The sequence below is a fragment of the Aplidium turbinatum genome, chromosome 18 (assembly GCF_918807975.1).
Source record: "Aplidium turbinatum chromosome 18, kaAplTurb1.1, whole genome shotgun sequence".
Taxonomy (NCBI): domain Eukaryota; kingdom Metazoa; phylum Chordata; class Ascidiacea; order Aplousobranchia; family Polyclinidae; genus Aplidium; species Aplidium turbinatum.
In genome coordinates, this window is record NC_137489.1 from 3,032,559 (window position 1) to 3,049,739 (window position 17,181).

A 17,181-nucleotide genomic window follows, 5' to 3' on the forward strand; every position below is an offset into this window, starting at 1 on the left:
GGGGGGGTTTTGGGGGTTACAACCCCCCCTTTGGCGCGCGTGTGACGTCACGATATAAAGAATGATGCTTTCAGTCTAAAAAAAAATGCCTAATTTTAAACAAAATTGCATTAAAAGAGCAAGTTTTTCCAATACCAAACATCTCAGCCAGGAATTAGCAACAAGAAAACATAGAAACTTAGCTTTATTTCCGAAAAATGCCGAAGAAAACATGATCTTATCCTTTTGCTATGCCACCAGCAAAGGTGGGCAAAGTTACTTTCAAAAGTAACTGAGTTACAGTTACTACTTGGCCAAAATAGTAACTGAGTTACCGTTACAGTTACCGATTTTAAAAAGTAACTAGTTACCGTTACTAGTTACAGTTACTAGTTACTTTCAGTTACTCACAAATCTGAACATAAAATTCTGCACCTGGCCAGCTCTGCATGCAAGTCCAGTTTAGCCGCAATGTTTGATATAGGCTATTGTATAGGCTACGTATAGTGTTAGAGCCATCCATGCTAACAACAGCACAAGTACAAAACAAACATTGTTTTATTTAAAAACAAACAACTCAGTGGCTTATATGTTTATTTCCTTTGAGAAATACGAGCATTTCAAAGTGCTCATCACTTAGGCCAGCCCTTTTGGGCTTTAAAATGTCCTTGCCCAATCGTCGTCGTCGTGTGAGCCTCTGGAGCCCAGGGTCTATCCTTTTAACGCCCCAGATTCACGATGTTTCCTGACTACAATGGAAAGCTACTAGAGAGCAGCCAGTCTTTGGTTTCATCATCCATGACACACAGACCTTCCACTCCGTTAGGTGGCTTGAAGATGGTACAGTCATTGATAATGTCCGCCCCGATAGTTCAATTGGTTAGCGCGTCACTTCTGGAACGAAAAAGCTTCAAGATCAAGCGGCGCTGGTTCGACTCTCAGGGCGTGCACTTGAGCAACGCACGTTAAGGACTGCTCTCCATTTAGAGGCATCTAATAGATGGAATAATTCCCTGGCAACAAGACTTCAACAATCAGAAACTTCACTCTGTAAATCTCGGTGACCGGGCCTGCGTCAGTGATTTAGAGCCTTCAGTCTACAAGCATGCAAAACTGCCAGGATTAAGCTCTGTAAGAAGCTTTCCCTGTCCGAGGATAAAGATTCAATCAATCAATGATATGGTCTGCTGTCTGTTCCTCGGCACCACATTCACAGGAGGAGGAAAAGGCCATTTCCCATTGGTGCATGGTTGAGTGGAAAAGCCCGGACGCCCGTACGGAGACGGTTGAGGTGCACCCATGCCTGTCTTGGTAGTGTCAAGCCGATGAGGCCTGTGTTGGCGTCGGGGATGAACGAATAAAGTCTGGTGATGAGCAAGTGCTGCAATGAAAACAATATTTCCACTGCAGCACTTGACGGAATGGGAGTGTTAGGGTTTTAAAACAGTTTTTTCATTTGTCCGCTTGTGAATCTGGATCCGCTTAACTTGGGCTCAGGGTCCGCTTCCAAATACTCCTGTAACAGATTCAACGCGCATTGCTTTCTTTTCTTGGTTTTTTCGTAAAGTGGTGCAAAAAAGTCCTCTGTGGCTCTACCACCATCCACTTCAGTGTCGCTGCTACTCCCCTCTTCAGCAGAGCAGTTTGCTTCTTCAATTGCTTGAAGCAGGTTCTGTTATATTTTGGTCTTCAATTCAGCAGTGTCGCTTAATTGTCAGCCATTAAACACAGATAAGTCTAAATTGTAGGTGGAATGCAGTCGCAAGCTGAAAGTCGCTGTCCTCGAACCAAAGACCAAATCTGGTTTGTATTGCTTCCACAAGAACGTCCACCAACGGCAAGCAAACAGCAATGCTGTTGCTGGTTTAATGTCAGACAATCTTTTTAGAGGCATTGCAAGCGTTAGACTAAATGCAATAAATTTCAACTTCTTGAAGGTAACTAACTAACTGACTATAAGCATCAAGAAATTGCTTTTAATCGCTGCGTGTTTCTTGATGCTTATAGTCAGTTAGTTAGTTAGTTACGTTCAAGAAGTTGAAATTTAGTGCATTTTTATAAATATTTTCAGGTTCTTGATGAGGGCTTAAGTTAAACTGAAAACGTTTGACTGTAAATTATTTGTAAATATGTAAAGTATATTGTTATAATGCTCAACCCTGTTGTATTGTTGTGTCTTGCCTGTCTTTGGTAGCCTACATATTGATTAATCGCCAAAAACAATTTATTTAGCCAAAAAGGAGTCAAATCATAAATATGAAGTCAAACGTCTTAAAAAATCGCCAGATTTCTGGATTTTGGCGATAAATTCGCCAATATGGCAATCCTGCTCCTCAAGACCACAAAACAAAAATAGAACCGCGCATACGCAGTGCTGCACCGATACAGCTGCGAGAAAAATGCATTATTGCGCAAAGCGCAGCAAACACGCACAAAGCAAGACACAAACACGAGCAGAGAAATAAACGGCAATTAAAAACTGAAATTTCAATACAAAAGTAACTTGTAACTGTAACTGTTGAAAAAGTGCTAAAATAGGAACTAGTTACCGCGTTTCGTTACTTTTGGAAAATAGTAACGAAGTTACCATTACAGTTACTCAAAAAGTAACTAGTTACAGTAACTAGTTACTTTTGTAACTAGTTACTGCCCACCTCTGGCCACCAGACACCACCATTTTATAGGAATATTCGTAACCACATTTTTGTTGAAAATGCTCTCAGAATGCACCAAATTCAAAGTAATTTTTCAAAATTTTCTGGGGGAGGCCCCCCAGACCCCCCACCGCTGGGTCGTCAAAACCCCCCCCTTTCAAAATTCCTGGCTACGCTACTGGTTACACAATGCATTGCTTTGAAAATGTCATTCGCTCTGTTTGTTCGATATATGGCGTTATTGAAACAAATAAGTTGACTTCAGCTAGAACTTTTGTAACCGCAACTTCTCAACAATTGTAGTTGTGACATCATATTATTGCGGTTAGAAAAGCGAAGAGACAAATTGCTTACCTGCAAGGTCAATAAGAACCAATAAAAGGATTAGAGAAAGTATAATGGCTGGCTTCATATCAATTTAGTCCAATTATTGTTTTACTTCCAACCTAAGTTACAGGATTTTTTTTTTATTGTAGGCTATTGATCTGTAAAATTCAAAAATATAACAGCTTACCTAAAGGTAAAAGCAAAGAAAAATGACTTACTTATTTTCAAGTTATATTACAAACTTTCTTATATATTTGCTGTTAATATTACTAGAGATAGCAAGCAAGTACACAAAAACGACCGCTGGTAACCGTAACTGCAAACTTTCCACCAGAAAGTCACACCAAGACTGTTAAGTCCAGCTGTTTTTATTCGCGCACAATAACATTGATAGCAACCTTTCTCTTTTTCGGTTTCTAATAAAATCATTACAAAGTATATTTGCCTATACTACCTATCAAAGATAAACTCCTATGTGGCAACACCCATAGTCCTGGACGTTTGATAAAGTGCATACATGATAATTAAGATGAATTAGGCTAGGTTGTCTCACGTTTATGTTTTGTCTGCGGAAGAGTCCAAGATATGCCAAATTTTCTCGGATTATTTCTTGGATCGAAGTGCAATGGATTAAAATTAAGAAAAAAAAGATTGTAACTTAATTTGAGTATAAATTTAACAAAACTTTGTCCAAAATGTGCGAAAGAAATAATAGATTTTTTCTTTTCAACTGTTGGCCCACTGTTGGTCAACTGTTGTACCAACTGTTTGGCCTCATGTTGGTCACTGCGTGTCCAGTCCAGGTGCTACTATTTAGAAGTCCATGCCTTACCTCATGCGCCGTAGTTGCGCATGCTCTTTTAAGTTCGTTAATGTCTAGCAGTTCTTAACTGACATTATCACAGAGCAGCCTACCATCTGACATGAAACCTTTAAGTTTATAGGCTGCCCATGTTGTATTTTATTTCAAAATTTCTTCTCTTTTTTAATCCCTCGGTAAAAAAGATGGTCTGTCGTGCCATAAGCATTCCTGATTTCATTTCTTGAAGAAAAAAAAGAGTTAAAACACTCAGAAGTATTTGACACAATGCATATCACAAAAACAATATCACAATAAAATCATTAGCTGCGACGCCAACAGCATCAATTGAAATGGCGAATTACATTATGAAGTTATCAGTGGCAGTAGCTTAAGTATTTTAAGAAAAGTTCAACAAAAAATTTAAAACATTTCTTTTTAGTATTATAAAAAGTCTTGTAAACTCAGGAGCAAAATGGTTATAACGTTTGGTCAATCAAATAACAAAGAGTTCAAAATGTAGATGATAAATTTATGTTCAACAAAAATTTCAAAAACTAGATTGTATTTTTAACTTTCTCTTTTTGAAGTATTTTAAACTTGTCTTTGATTTATTCCATGCATCTTACATACGCATCTACTGTATCTCATGAAGTTGTAATGATTTTAAGCGTGTTTATTTCTGCTTTCCCAAAAACATGTGTTTTTGGCTAAATAATGTAGGCTAACTATTAAGCTACCTGTCTGACATCATCAAAATCCAGTACGTTTGAAACACACTTTTCTAATACTTAATGCCCTGTGTATTCATTCACATCTGGTAAATAAAATTATCACAGCTGTCGAAGTGTTCGTTCGTTGTAAAGCTCTGACTCATTAAGTTTTGACAACATACTAATATTATACGTCAAGTCGAGCGGTGCATTTGGTGCTCTATTTAGGCCTATAATGCTAAACCAAAATTGTAAATATTTGTAAATGTCACGTTTATCATAATCTTTTGCCATGTTGTAAATTATTGAATATCTACAATTTTAGTATTGAACATGAAATATTTTTCAATGTTTTCTCCAGGAATATCTATGGCACTCATTGCATACTGGCTTGGAAAGAATAAATTCAGCTTTTTCAATAAAATCATTGACGAAACTGTTTTATTTTTAACTCTTTTTAGCGGATTCATTGCCTAGTGGTGAAAACCCTAGTACGGCAATCGAAAGGGCGCCGGTTCGACACCACCCAAGAGCATGCGACTGTATCTTTGGCAGGACACTTAAAGACATGCCTGAAGGTGGACATAAAGATTGGCTTCCTTGCCTTCTCGTCCACTTAATCTAAATCTTCAACCGCCAGGTGTAAGCGTGGATACAAGAAAAAAAATTTTTGAAAGCGTATGTGGTTAATTGTTACATCATGACCAACTACATAGAGCTGCTGTTGTTGCATCGAATTCAGTATCTAAGATTATATTTGAATAAGTTCCTTCTGATGAATGGCTTCCTTGCCTTCTTGTCCACTTAATGTAAATCTTCAACCACCAGTTGTAAGCCGGAATACGACTAATTTTTTAGATTTAACACAAGTTCCTGATTAGGATCAAAGTATTAATTTTAGTGCTAATCTCCTGGTTGTAGTAATTTTGTTTCTTACTAACAATATTCGTAGATTTGATTGGCGGGTAATTATAACAGAACTGGTTTGTTGAATGCTACTACTGTTGTAGCATTAGTTAACTAAGTGAAGATTAAACTTTTCTTGGTCATTTTAAAACTTTCTTTGACTGAACTTTGAACCTATAATTTAGAAAGAGAAATAACTTTTATTTTGTATGTTGGTGAGAATAACACTGTATAAGCACAATTAGTACAAAAAAGTAGCAGCATAAAAATTAAATTCCACAACAGACATGTACATATAGGCTACACTGGCTTAATGGCTTAATCTGTTTCGTGTTTTGTGGCTGAAAATACTTAAAATTGCCACTTTTCATCGAAGTAATTGCCCATTGACAAACGAATTGGACTTCAGCACTGACGTATGCGTAATTGCGAAAGTTTACCAAGGCTGAAAAAGATAGCCAAGTCATTACTGACATAAGCACAGTCACACCGTGGCAAATAAACGTCTCAATTATTTCCTTCCGAACAAGCAGGTCTTGTCCATGCGTCTGGTGGTTATTTTTACCACTTTTGACGGCTTCATAGCCGAGTGGTGCAAACCCTGGAACGGCAATCGAAAGGGCGCCGGTTCGACACCGCTCAAGAGCATGCAGCCGTGTCTTTGGCAGGTCACTTAAAGGCATGCCTGAAAGGGGACACGTAGATTGGCTTCCTTGCCTTCCACTTTATCAAAACCTTCGTAGTAAGAGAAGATTGATTGCTTGTAGGAATCTTCATCCTTGGATGAAGCAAAGCTACTTTGAGAGCTTAATCCTAGAGGCTTTATACCACTAACACAGACCCGGCCGCAACATTCCAAATGGTACCATTAAAAATCTCCTTTGAGAAACAAAAAAAAACGCAAATCATAGTTAAATTAAGTCATCGGTTTTCCATCGGCTGACTTGGCGCAGAAGGTTAGGGCGGTGATAGGCTAGTCATTTCATTGACGTGGGTTTGATTCCCGCCACTGCTATTGCTCTTTTTTCTTCTGTAATTACCAAACAAACTTCAAAGGGGATTTTTTAATGGTACCTTTTGGAAAGTTGCAACCCGGTTATTGAGACTGACAGGGTGAAGTTTCCACTTCATGGAAGGTTTGTGCCTATGAAATATTCCATCCACTAAGCATCGTTGAATGGAGAGCAGTCCTTGAAATGCGTTGCTCAAGCGCACGCCCTGAGAATCGAACCAGCGCTGCTTGATTTTGTAGTTTCTTCGTGCACAAAGCCAGCCTCATAACCAACTGAGTTATCGGGGCGTGACATCTACATAATACATGTTAATGATGGACATAATGTTGAAAGAAGCTTGCAAGAGACCTTCGGGATATGCTCAACTGATTGAAGTAATGATTTTCACATGAGAAAGGTATAGAATACCGCATGATTTTTTAGTCCTTGCAAAATTCTGGCCCATTCTATTGGCAAAGCAATGGATGTTGAGGAAAATTTTTAGTTTTAAACGGAATCTTAGATAATAACTTTAAAATGCAGGGTCTTTGAGAAGGTACTTTGAGCTAATATCAATGAGATTTTCGGGGTTTTCGAAACGAGACATTGCAATAAAAATATCTAAGGAAGGAGAAATACTCTTGATTAAGTGAACTTAATATACAAATGCATTACAAATAAAATTACACAATTATCTAACTATCAAATTTTTCAACTATCTTGCTTCCTGAAAAGGTTCTAGGTCTCTAGAATTATCCTGTGTCCAAAAGTAGGCTACCTCCTGCCCTCCTCCCACTTTTTTTCAACACTACTGTTTAAGTAACTTTAGGTTTGATACAAAAATAGTTAAAATGGATCACATTTAAACACTTGAAATTTCAATTTTTTTTTACATGTCGTAATATTATGGAACAAGAGGTATGAGCCACAAATCACCAAGCCGCTCATTTAATAACAAGTTGAAGAGGTTTTGGAGCTAAACGTTTCTTCTTTAGGTTATTTTATTACGAATCGTAAGACACCGAAATGTTTTTATTAAATGCCAAAAGCTGTCATTAAATATTTTACCCGTACAATATTACGAGTAAGGTTGCGTGTTCTTTTCGACTTCTTGCAAGCCCGTGAGATGATGAACGAAAATTATTTGACTTTATCAGATAAAATTTTAATTCATTTCCAACCGAGCAAGAGAACCACTTACTGTACTTGTAGCATTACTTTGCAATACAAAAATACTTTACACCATTTATAGGTTTATTTTGAAATCTTCTCTTTTAACTGTGGACTTTGGTCAACAAGATCAACAGTTTTCAGGCCATCTGGAAAAATGTTACTTGTTATAAAATGCTTATGACTTTTATATAACATGAAAGCGTGTCAAATCGTATTGCCAGCAGTTGGTCAAAGTCTGAGCAAGGAACACATCATTTAAACATTAACACCACAGCAATGATAGTAAGAGAAAATTTAAATTGCTTAAAATTTACATATACCTACGTTTTAGGTAATTTCGTATCCTGGAAGAAGTGTAGGCTACATGTCAAATGTAACGAAATCTTGAAATATGCTTCTTACAATAATTTGTGAAACCGATTTCTATTCCATTTTTTCTCTGACCTCCTTCATCTGACTTAAATTTCTATAATCGTGGATTGGCAACCCAAATCAAGAACCTTTCGCCGAGACTTGCAGTCACTAGAGAGATGATTGAAGACACGATTATAGTGTAGTTCTCTGGTGGGCGGCTATAACAGGGATATCTAACCTTTTTTTAGTCCAACCGTACCCTTCCAAAAACTGTCAAGCCTACTAAACCTTTAAAATTTTGACATCATCAATGACTGTAGGCTACCATCTTCAAGTCAAGTAACGGAGTGGAAGGTCTGCGTGTCATGGATGATAAAACCCAAGACTGACTGCTCTCTAGTAGCCTTCCAGTGTAGTCCGAGGACATCGTGAATCTGGGGTAGTAAAAGGATAGACCCTCGGCCCCAGAGGCTCACACGACGACGACAGTGACTATGAATAAAAAATGCCTCTTAAATAAATGTAGGTCTACATTAGCGTTTAAACTTTAGCACTTTTACTTAAGCTCGATATATCCACAAAGCCCTCAAAAGTGTCCACCTGATTTCATTCAAAGAACCGTCTATGTAAGCTTACCATGAACTAGCTCAGGGTGGTCCAAGACTGCGAACATGAAGGGCCACATTAGGGTCTGAGAAAAACTTCACGGCCGCATAGTGAGAAATGATAATGCGTGAGAAATAGTGAGAAATAGTGAGAAATGATAATGCTGAAAGCAGAAACGTTGTTAAATAAAAACTTAACTAGGTTGCGATTTTGAACTTCTTTTCTATAGATTTCGATCTGTTTTAGCTATATTCTTACTGTTCGCAGGCTATGAACATTAACAAATCTTGTCGCTGACAAAATACAGTTGCAATGAAAGGACTGAGTTTGCTGTTCTGATCGACCTAATTTTTTGCTGCACGCCTAACTCACTTTTTAATCTCTGCTTGGGAATCAAAAAGTGATTTTCAGCTAGTAAAAAAGATACAATACAAGAATACATAACACGTCAACAAATTAGCAAACCAAAACAATTTATTGTTTTTTGCTTTTGCATATAGTGTCGATCTCTGGTTTAAATTCAGTGGTCGACAGACGTAAGCAGGCATCCAGGGTTTCATCAGCCATTCTGTTCCGTGTGTCGCTTTTTAATCGCTTCATAACGGAGAAAGTGCCTTCATAACGGAGAAAGTACTAGCAACAAAAGCAAAATATCAACGCACGTTTGTGTCGTCACAAACCGACAGTGTTCCCTCATAGTTACCTATTGACCCGATTATGCGCGACTTATTTAGGGTTGTGGCGAATGTAATGTATTTATAAAACGTATATAGGTGTATTTTTAAACCTTGGATTTAGCACTGATAATTCCAGCATGCACAAAGTGATCGCGGCCGCACAAAAACTTCACGCGGGCCGCATGCGGCCCGCGTGCCAGGGTTTGGACCACCCTGAACTAGCTGTTAGATGCCAGTGGATGTAGTAATCCAACTTAAAGACAAACCAGTCTCCCATAAAGTTATATAGAGTGGTCGTGGCTACGCGAGGGCTACCCATACACACTTGGCCAGCTACATGCCCATTTTGGTCCAACAAGGTCGAAACGTGCAGCTTCTATGGCGTTAGCTGCACTGGCTTGTCGTTACTATCCAGGATCTATCTTTGTCTTTTAATATTATGAACCCCTTCAAAAAGGTCAAACAATACTGAAATTTTCGCCAGAGATGGCGTAAGAGATCAAACCGTGACATGCTTAGATATCAATTGTTAGGTCACAAGGTGACGCAAGTAATCCGACGGGAAAAAGTTCGTCAGCAACGAAAAAAAAAACGAATAGCCAACGGCTGCTCAAACCCTCGAGTAAAACATATGATCAAGTATATTTTGTGGATTATTTGTTCTTATAAGACATTTGAACCAGTAGGTCCTATCGTCCAAGACAAGGCATTCTAACCACTAATCCAAATAGTTGTTAGTTTGAACAAATTAAATAGATCCTTCGCTGCTGATACATGTTGGAAGGCTTATCTGCTTTTGTAAGTTTTTTTGTAAATAATATGACCTTCCCCTTTTGCTTTCTTTTCAAAATTATTTAGTTCATTCAGCCAAAAACAGTGTTTTGACTTATATTTTTCTTGATGGTCAAAATCGTTTTCGTCTTTGTAACCTATGCACCTTATTTCGCTTCCGAAAACAAGTTGGATTGATTGGTTGGTTTGGCATTTTTATCCTCAGACTGACAAGGCCTTGATCGGTTATTTCTGGTTGTTTCGCAAACTTGTATGTAGATGCTTTTGCCGTAGGGCCGGTTACCCAGATTGGCAGAGTGAAATTTTCCGATTGGTGAAGCGTTGTTGCCGGAGAATTATTCCATTCACTAGGTGCCGCTGAATGGGGTAGCCACTTTAACAAGTCGAAATTCTGCCACTGAAATTGACTACAATGCAACCGCCAACCAATCAGAGCGTGTTATAAGAGGCTACCGTCCAATTGTGACCCTTCTAGCACTCATCCAGAGAGTTAATGCTTGTTTTGTACTTTATTTGGTAATTACAGGAGAAAAAGAGCAATAGCAGTGGTGAGAATCGAACACGCGTCAATGAAATGACTACTTTCTAGCCCTAATCCTAACCCCTAAGCCAACCAGCAGACAAAAAATCCATCACTTAATTTGCTTTCTATGATCTTCTTTTCGCCATTTTTTACGTCACTTAAACCGTAGCTTATGATTGGTTGGCGGTTGCATTCTAATCAATTTCAGTGGCAGAATTTCGACTTGTTAAAGTGGCTACCGCTGAATGGAGAGCAGTCTTGAAATGCGTTGCTCAAGCGCACACCCCGAGAGTCGAACTTGCGCAGCGTGATCCTGAGTCGGGCGCGTAACCACTGAGCTAACAGGGAAGATTGGTTTGTCGCTTTCAATTGATCGGATTGCTTTTAATCGTATTGTTTCTCACGTTTAAATCTTAATGTATTTATATGTAACATTGTACGGACCGGATGTGTTGCAGTGATTACATCACACACAAACGGTGAAAAACGGATCGGAATAAGGACGTTAGTCTCTATGTGATTGGATTACTTAGCTTTGAAAGTGACCCGCCCGCAACCGCAATATATCATCATCATCAACCAATTTTAATTATAGAGGTCATGAATTAATCCTCATGTTGAGGGTGTAGCCAGGGCGGATTATCCATAGAGCTGAACAAGCTAAAAGGGTAGACCCACGGCCCACCACAAATAATGAAAAAGGGTAAAATATTTGACAATATTATTATCTACAACTTTAAAACTGCAAAAGTGAGGAAGGTGACGATCTTTAAATTTTTATAGGCTGTAATTTTATGTAAGCTATGCAAGTGACTTGTAATTTGAAGTATCAATCTTTGACTTTTTGATTCGTCCGATACATGTCCTTCCACTTTGAGATGCAGTTCTAGAAGTGTTTTTAGACACGTTGGTGAACCTCTTTATCAAACAAAATCAGCTTAAATTGTGGATCTACAGCAGTGGCAGCTTTATACTATTTTTCTGTGCTTATATTTTAATTGGCATATCGGGAAAAGTGTAATTTTGATTGCAATTAGGCCTAACTCCAAATTGAATAGCATCTTCATCAAACGACCTACTTCTAAGAACTTTTTTAATCTCTTGCTCTATTTTGTGTAAGCCTATTGTTGGCACCCTTGCGGAAACTGTTGGATATATTTTGCTTGTCCCTAATTTGGCCATTCATACTTTTTGTCAACTGTTCAATTGACTTGAGAATTTCCACACACTGTTCTGCAATTGTCCATTTTGCACTTCTTCGTGTGGGCATGCCCTCACCTTCATCACTCATTAAAATAATCGGGCGTTTATTGTAGACATGCTTTTTGGTGTAACTACGAATTCCAACATGGCCGAAACGTGTTGGGTGACATTAAATCACTCCATCTTGGTTTTACAATTCAAACTATTTCTTCCCGACGACCTTAAAGTTTTTTTTTCCAAATTTCGCTAAATTGGAGATAACATTCCTTATTTGGAAACACTAATGGAAAATGGAACCCGGCTGAAGCGAATATATAGAAAAATAGAGCATCTAGTAAACTTAGATTTTCTCACTTTGTAAGTTGCCAGTATTATCAAACCTTTGAAAAAAATGATGTGAATTCACTTTGAAATATGAATTTTTGGCACTTCTTAAAGTTCCAAATTCTTGTATATTTCGTTTATTTTCGAACACAGAACGAAACGAAATGAGTTGGACTTCGAAGTACAACGCTACGAAATTCTTCACTCAGAAATTATTTCAAAACGAAACGAAATATTAAGAGGCAATTTCGCTTCAAAACGGTGTTATTTTGTTGTTTTGTTTTGGATAGGTACAGCTTTGTCTGACGCAAATAAATAATAATAATAATAAATTATTGCTTAGAGCACATTAAGTTTAACTGTTGTGTAGTGTAAACTTTGCATCTCATTTACCATTTATGACTTCATCAAAACAATTGATCAATTTTACACATTTTAAAAATAGATTTTATTTTGACGAATTGTTCACTATAAAAAGAGCAATTAAATTGCATTTCCAATGAACAACTCGTGAAAATCCGACAAGAAAACTGCAGTGAAAGAAACATAGAAGTTAGCATGCTTACAAAAAAGCAATACAAAAACATAAAACGAGACACTTGTTGGCAACTATTGAACAGATGCATGCAATAAGGTGAACGAAGACGGATTATGTTGAAGACAACGACAGAGAGCTGAAAGCACGACTGCAATTGTCCAACCTTAACTGGGACTTCCACGAAAGTAATCGCTTTTGGAAGTGGCCGAATTAATCTGCGCTCAATTAATCAACTTCTAATGTCATAATGCAAATCTGGCGATGAGACATTCCTTATTTAGTCATGCGTCACATCGTCAGGATGTAGTCATGGAAACGTGTTAAGTGATGTAACAACGCAGAAACAGAAATTGTCCAGCAGCTTTATTTACGCTGACACTTTCACCAACACACTCTCAGAATGGCCTTTCAACCAAGTCTCAGCTTCACAGAGGACATAGATGGCCATCCGCTATCAGTTTAGAAACAAAACAGTGGAAATACGTCTTTTTCCAGAAGCTGTCCGGAAAGAATCGAAGTGTTTGTGATTAAAATGGTGTTGCGGTACTTTTGGATTTGAAGAACGATAACATGAGTCTGCATCGTTTGCAGTTTTCTGTAAAATATTAAATGTTTACTACGATTGGAAAATAAAAAAGAAGAGTCAAACTTGATACACTTGCAGCAAGACATTTTCATGTTTTTCCACGCCTACCTTTTTCCAGACCCGTGCTATTTTATGGCAAGTCATATTGTTTCTTTGCTTTCAAGACCGAAAGTAAAAAATATGATGATGAAGTCTCATTTTGTGATTCGATTAATAAGCTCCATATTGTATTTGGCTGTGAAAGCATTTTTGGTCTCACTCTTACAATTCTACGCTTTTGTAACAAGGAGTTTGCAGAAATTAATCTCAAAGTTTTCCAGAACCAGCAACCACAAATGCATTTGTTTGACAAATAGCGTTTTCAAATACTTAAGTAGGATATTTGCATATTGCATATTCTAATTGAATGGAAAATACAACTGCTCTGAGGTAAACCTGGACTATATTCTTTAAAAACTCTGCATAACAAAGTTTTAATCTATACTGCGTAACAAAGTTTTAAGTTATTTTTTTCAAAAACCATTTTGCAAACTTTATTGGTATTTTTGTTCTTAATTAAAACTCTTTAGTATTTCTTTAGCACATGACTACAACTTTAGAATAAAACCGACATAGTTTATATGTATTTGTTCGTTGAAAAGTAGAGATATGATTCAAACAACTACTGGTATTAATATAGCAGAAAAACTCACCTAAAAAAAAATGATATTAAAATAATTAAGTCACTTTTAATAAAAAAATACAGCCTGTTTCACCATATGATATTCAGGTAAAATATTGTAATTGCATTTCTGTCTGATAAGGATCCACTATTAGAAGTCATTTGAATAAGAAGCTACCGTAGGCTACTGATAATAACCTTATAGAGGTAAAACAAAAAACAAAAACGTTTTAAGAACTGTAATGGTTCACTTTACATGAAGAAAATCAACAAAAACACTCTTAGAAAGGCGCAACTTACTACGTCTTCGGCGAGGTGCGAAGTCTTCGCAGGGTTTTGTAAATTGTCGGGTGTAACTAGATTTCTTGCAGTAACAGTTACAGTCCTGCAATGTAAAAGAAATTACTTGAAATAAGTGTTTCCTCTAATATTTCATATCTGGTTCGTGATACCTACCCACATATGACATTATCTCAAAACCAAGTATAAGTGACACAACATGTAATTTTACTAAGTCAGAAAGTATACCAGCAATTTTCATAAACCTTGCTTATCGAGTAACAGGTGATTTTTGGATTTAGTTACTTAATGGATCAGATAAGAATTTGGTTTTACTTCAACATTGAATCTCAGTTAACTCTATGAGGAGAAGAAAACTAACATTTTATTTTAGCGAAAAGAATCAAGCAGGTTAATTGACCGTTCAGTATTATCCCCTCATTGAAGTTTATATTCAAGTTGGCTCTTGAATTTGCCAGGGTTAAGTCGTAGTTTATACAGAGGGCCATATTCTTTGTATTTATAGCAGCTTAACGTGTAGGCCTGGTCATCTACTTTTTTATTGTATTTTGAATTAGTCCTTTTTCACTCGTATACAGACTTAAATCAGCCGTCCAGCAATAAAGACAGCCATATGCCCTCGAGCGGTATCGAACCAGGATTCGTACCACGCGGCTATGCAACTGATCTCTTGGCCACCTTAGACGGTTGATCACCCTGACTATTGTAGCTATAGATATTCTTTGGGAACTACTGTAAAGCAAGACAGGCACAACAAGCATGGCGGACACGTAGGAACTTTCAAAAGCTTATGTCATTCAAATATTTTTTTCTTTTTTCTGTGCATTGCTTCAAGAGGAATAAGTTTGGCTATGACGTAATGGTTTCAGATGTTAGGTTTAAACAATTTGAATATCCTCTTCAATTAAAAAAAAGGCAAAATAAAGAAGTTAATGTCAAAAATTCATCGATTGTATATTTTGATTCTATGTTAATCGATTTTCTTGCAAGTGTAAAGCAAGTTCTGTAAGTACACAATGACACACATCTGTTGCTGCCAATGTTGTTTTCCAGTAGAAATCTGAATTATTTCACGCAGTTTTATAGGCTACACGTCTTGACTGCAACCTGTTTAAAATCAAATAAAAAACACTGATGTTTATTCAAAACTTACTTACATAAATAGTTTTTGGCTTTTTCAATGAACATATTTCACCGGCTCCATTATCTTTGGTTCTTTTTCGTTCTGCATAGTAAGAAAACAATAATTTCAAAACATTCAAAGTTATTGTGATTGTTGAGTGCAGGATTGCATCGTGCTGTACAAACATTTGCATTCATATAACAGACTGCAAACCACAATTACAAATATAATGAATTCATTTTCTGTATTGCTTTGTTTTATAGGAATTTCTCTTTCGCATCTTTTTAGCCAAAAGCCGACTTAGTATAATTTACTTAACACTAAATCCTTTACTGAACTAATTATTTTTGTAGTCCCAAATATAAAACTTGATTTGTGAAACAACGTGTTTTTAAGACATGTCACAAAAAGAAAGTATACATTCTTGTCTGCTGCCAAATTGGCCAAGATTAAAAGCATTGTAATTTACAGGACTAGAGGACAAAAATGCAAATAAAATAATGGTTCCGTACTGAAATGCATATGAATCCCTAGTTCCGCAAAGCCGAAGTAATGGCAGAAGACAACACAGTAGTAGGGTAATGGTGGCATTGATTTTCATACGGTGTTTTATTTGACTTGGTAAATCATGCAGTAGTTAACATTCTGACTTTCGAAGAAAAACTAATAACAGAGATAAAGTCGGTAGTTGGGTTTTGGGGCTGGATTAGAGTCTAACTGCTGTATGGCACCCGTTATACATCTGAATCACTTTTCATTTTGTTGGCAAATTTGACAAAAACAAATTTGTAGTTTAAATTTGCAAAGATCTCCATCGGAAAAAAATCGTTTTCAAGTATGTTTTCTAAATCGATTTTTCGTTTTCCTGTTTACAAAGGTAAATGCAACAACTTTACAACTTGAAGACATACGGCAATGAGATATGGTCAGAGAGTCAACAGCATTTCTATAAAACCATTCTTCTTGCTATTCTGTAAAGTCGAGCACAAGCTAAACGCCACATGACATTGTAAACGATAAGCGACCAATTTTTAGAAGTGAACGCTATGTCACTCTACTTCGGCTACCAGGCCAATGCTCTGCATACATGTTTTAGAATTTAGATTAAATGTTTTCTTCAATATATCCGTTAGCGTTATAAATAATATTTATGTGTATGTGTGTTTTTCCCAATGTTTCTGTCGTCAAAATATGTTTTTCTGAGGAGAGTATAGCGCTGTGGCGAAAGCGTTGAATATGTTTTCAAATTAGTTGTTTTTGTTTGTCTAACATAGCCTAGTCTTCAACTCGGTTGTTGCGCCATTTAATTTTGTGTGCTAATGGTATTTTTAACGTTATAAAGCTGATTATTTTACATTAATAAACAAGTTTTCCCACTTACTTTTTTCAGCTTCGCTGAAGCCAACGACGCAGACAAACAATACAAGTAAAACAACCGCTGCTTTCATTGCGGATATACTTTGATGGCACAACAGAGTTAACAAAAAGAAAGTATCTGAAAACAGAAACAAAAGTGATAATTTAAACTGCAATGCATTCAGCGTTAGTCATGACAATACATATTTACACAATTTTTTAATAGCTCGTTTTTGCATGTAGACCTGTCTCTCTGTTTCTAAATCATGAGATACATTTATCGAATAAAGTTCGGAGTTATTACCTCCACAAGAATACGAGTATGTACTCATTCAATTAAGTTAAAAGTTTATATCTTCAAAATGTGCAATGTGGCTGGTTATTAAATTTGCACTAATGCGTTTGCATTTGATTGCATAGTGAACGTATCTGCTCTTTTATAACGTTTCTGACATAAAACAAAAAAGTGAACTTCTTTTTTCTTTTTCCAACTTTAGCAACAGAGCTTTTTATGTCTATTTTGGTAGATTGACTTCCTTTTAAATGAAATATCGAAACCAAACTGACGTGATTAGTCTATTGCCCAAACCTTAAT

The 17,181-nt window shown here is 36.8% G+C and overlaps 1 long non-coding RNA gene across 1 annotated transcript; it reads right to left on the bottom strand.

Moving 5' to 3' along the window:
• Positions 1 to 11,868: 11,868 nt before the first annotated feature.
• Positions 11,869 to 16,754, bottom strand: LOC145787672 (uncharacterized). The gene is made up of 4 exons (XR_014291427.1): positions 16,612 to 16,754; positions 15,265 to 15,332; positions 14,108 to 14,192; positions 11,869 to 13,155 (listed from the first exon to the last, which is right to left on the bottom strand). It is a non-coding gene; the product is annotated as an uncharacterized LOC145787672 (long non-coding RNA).
• Between the last annotated feature and the right edge of the window lie 427 nt (positions 16,755 to 17,181).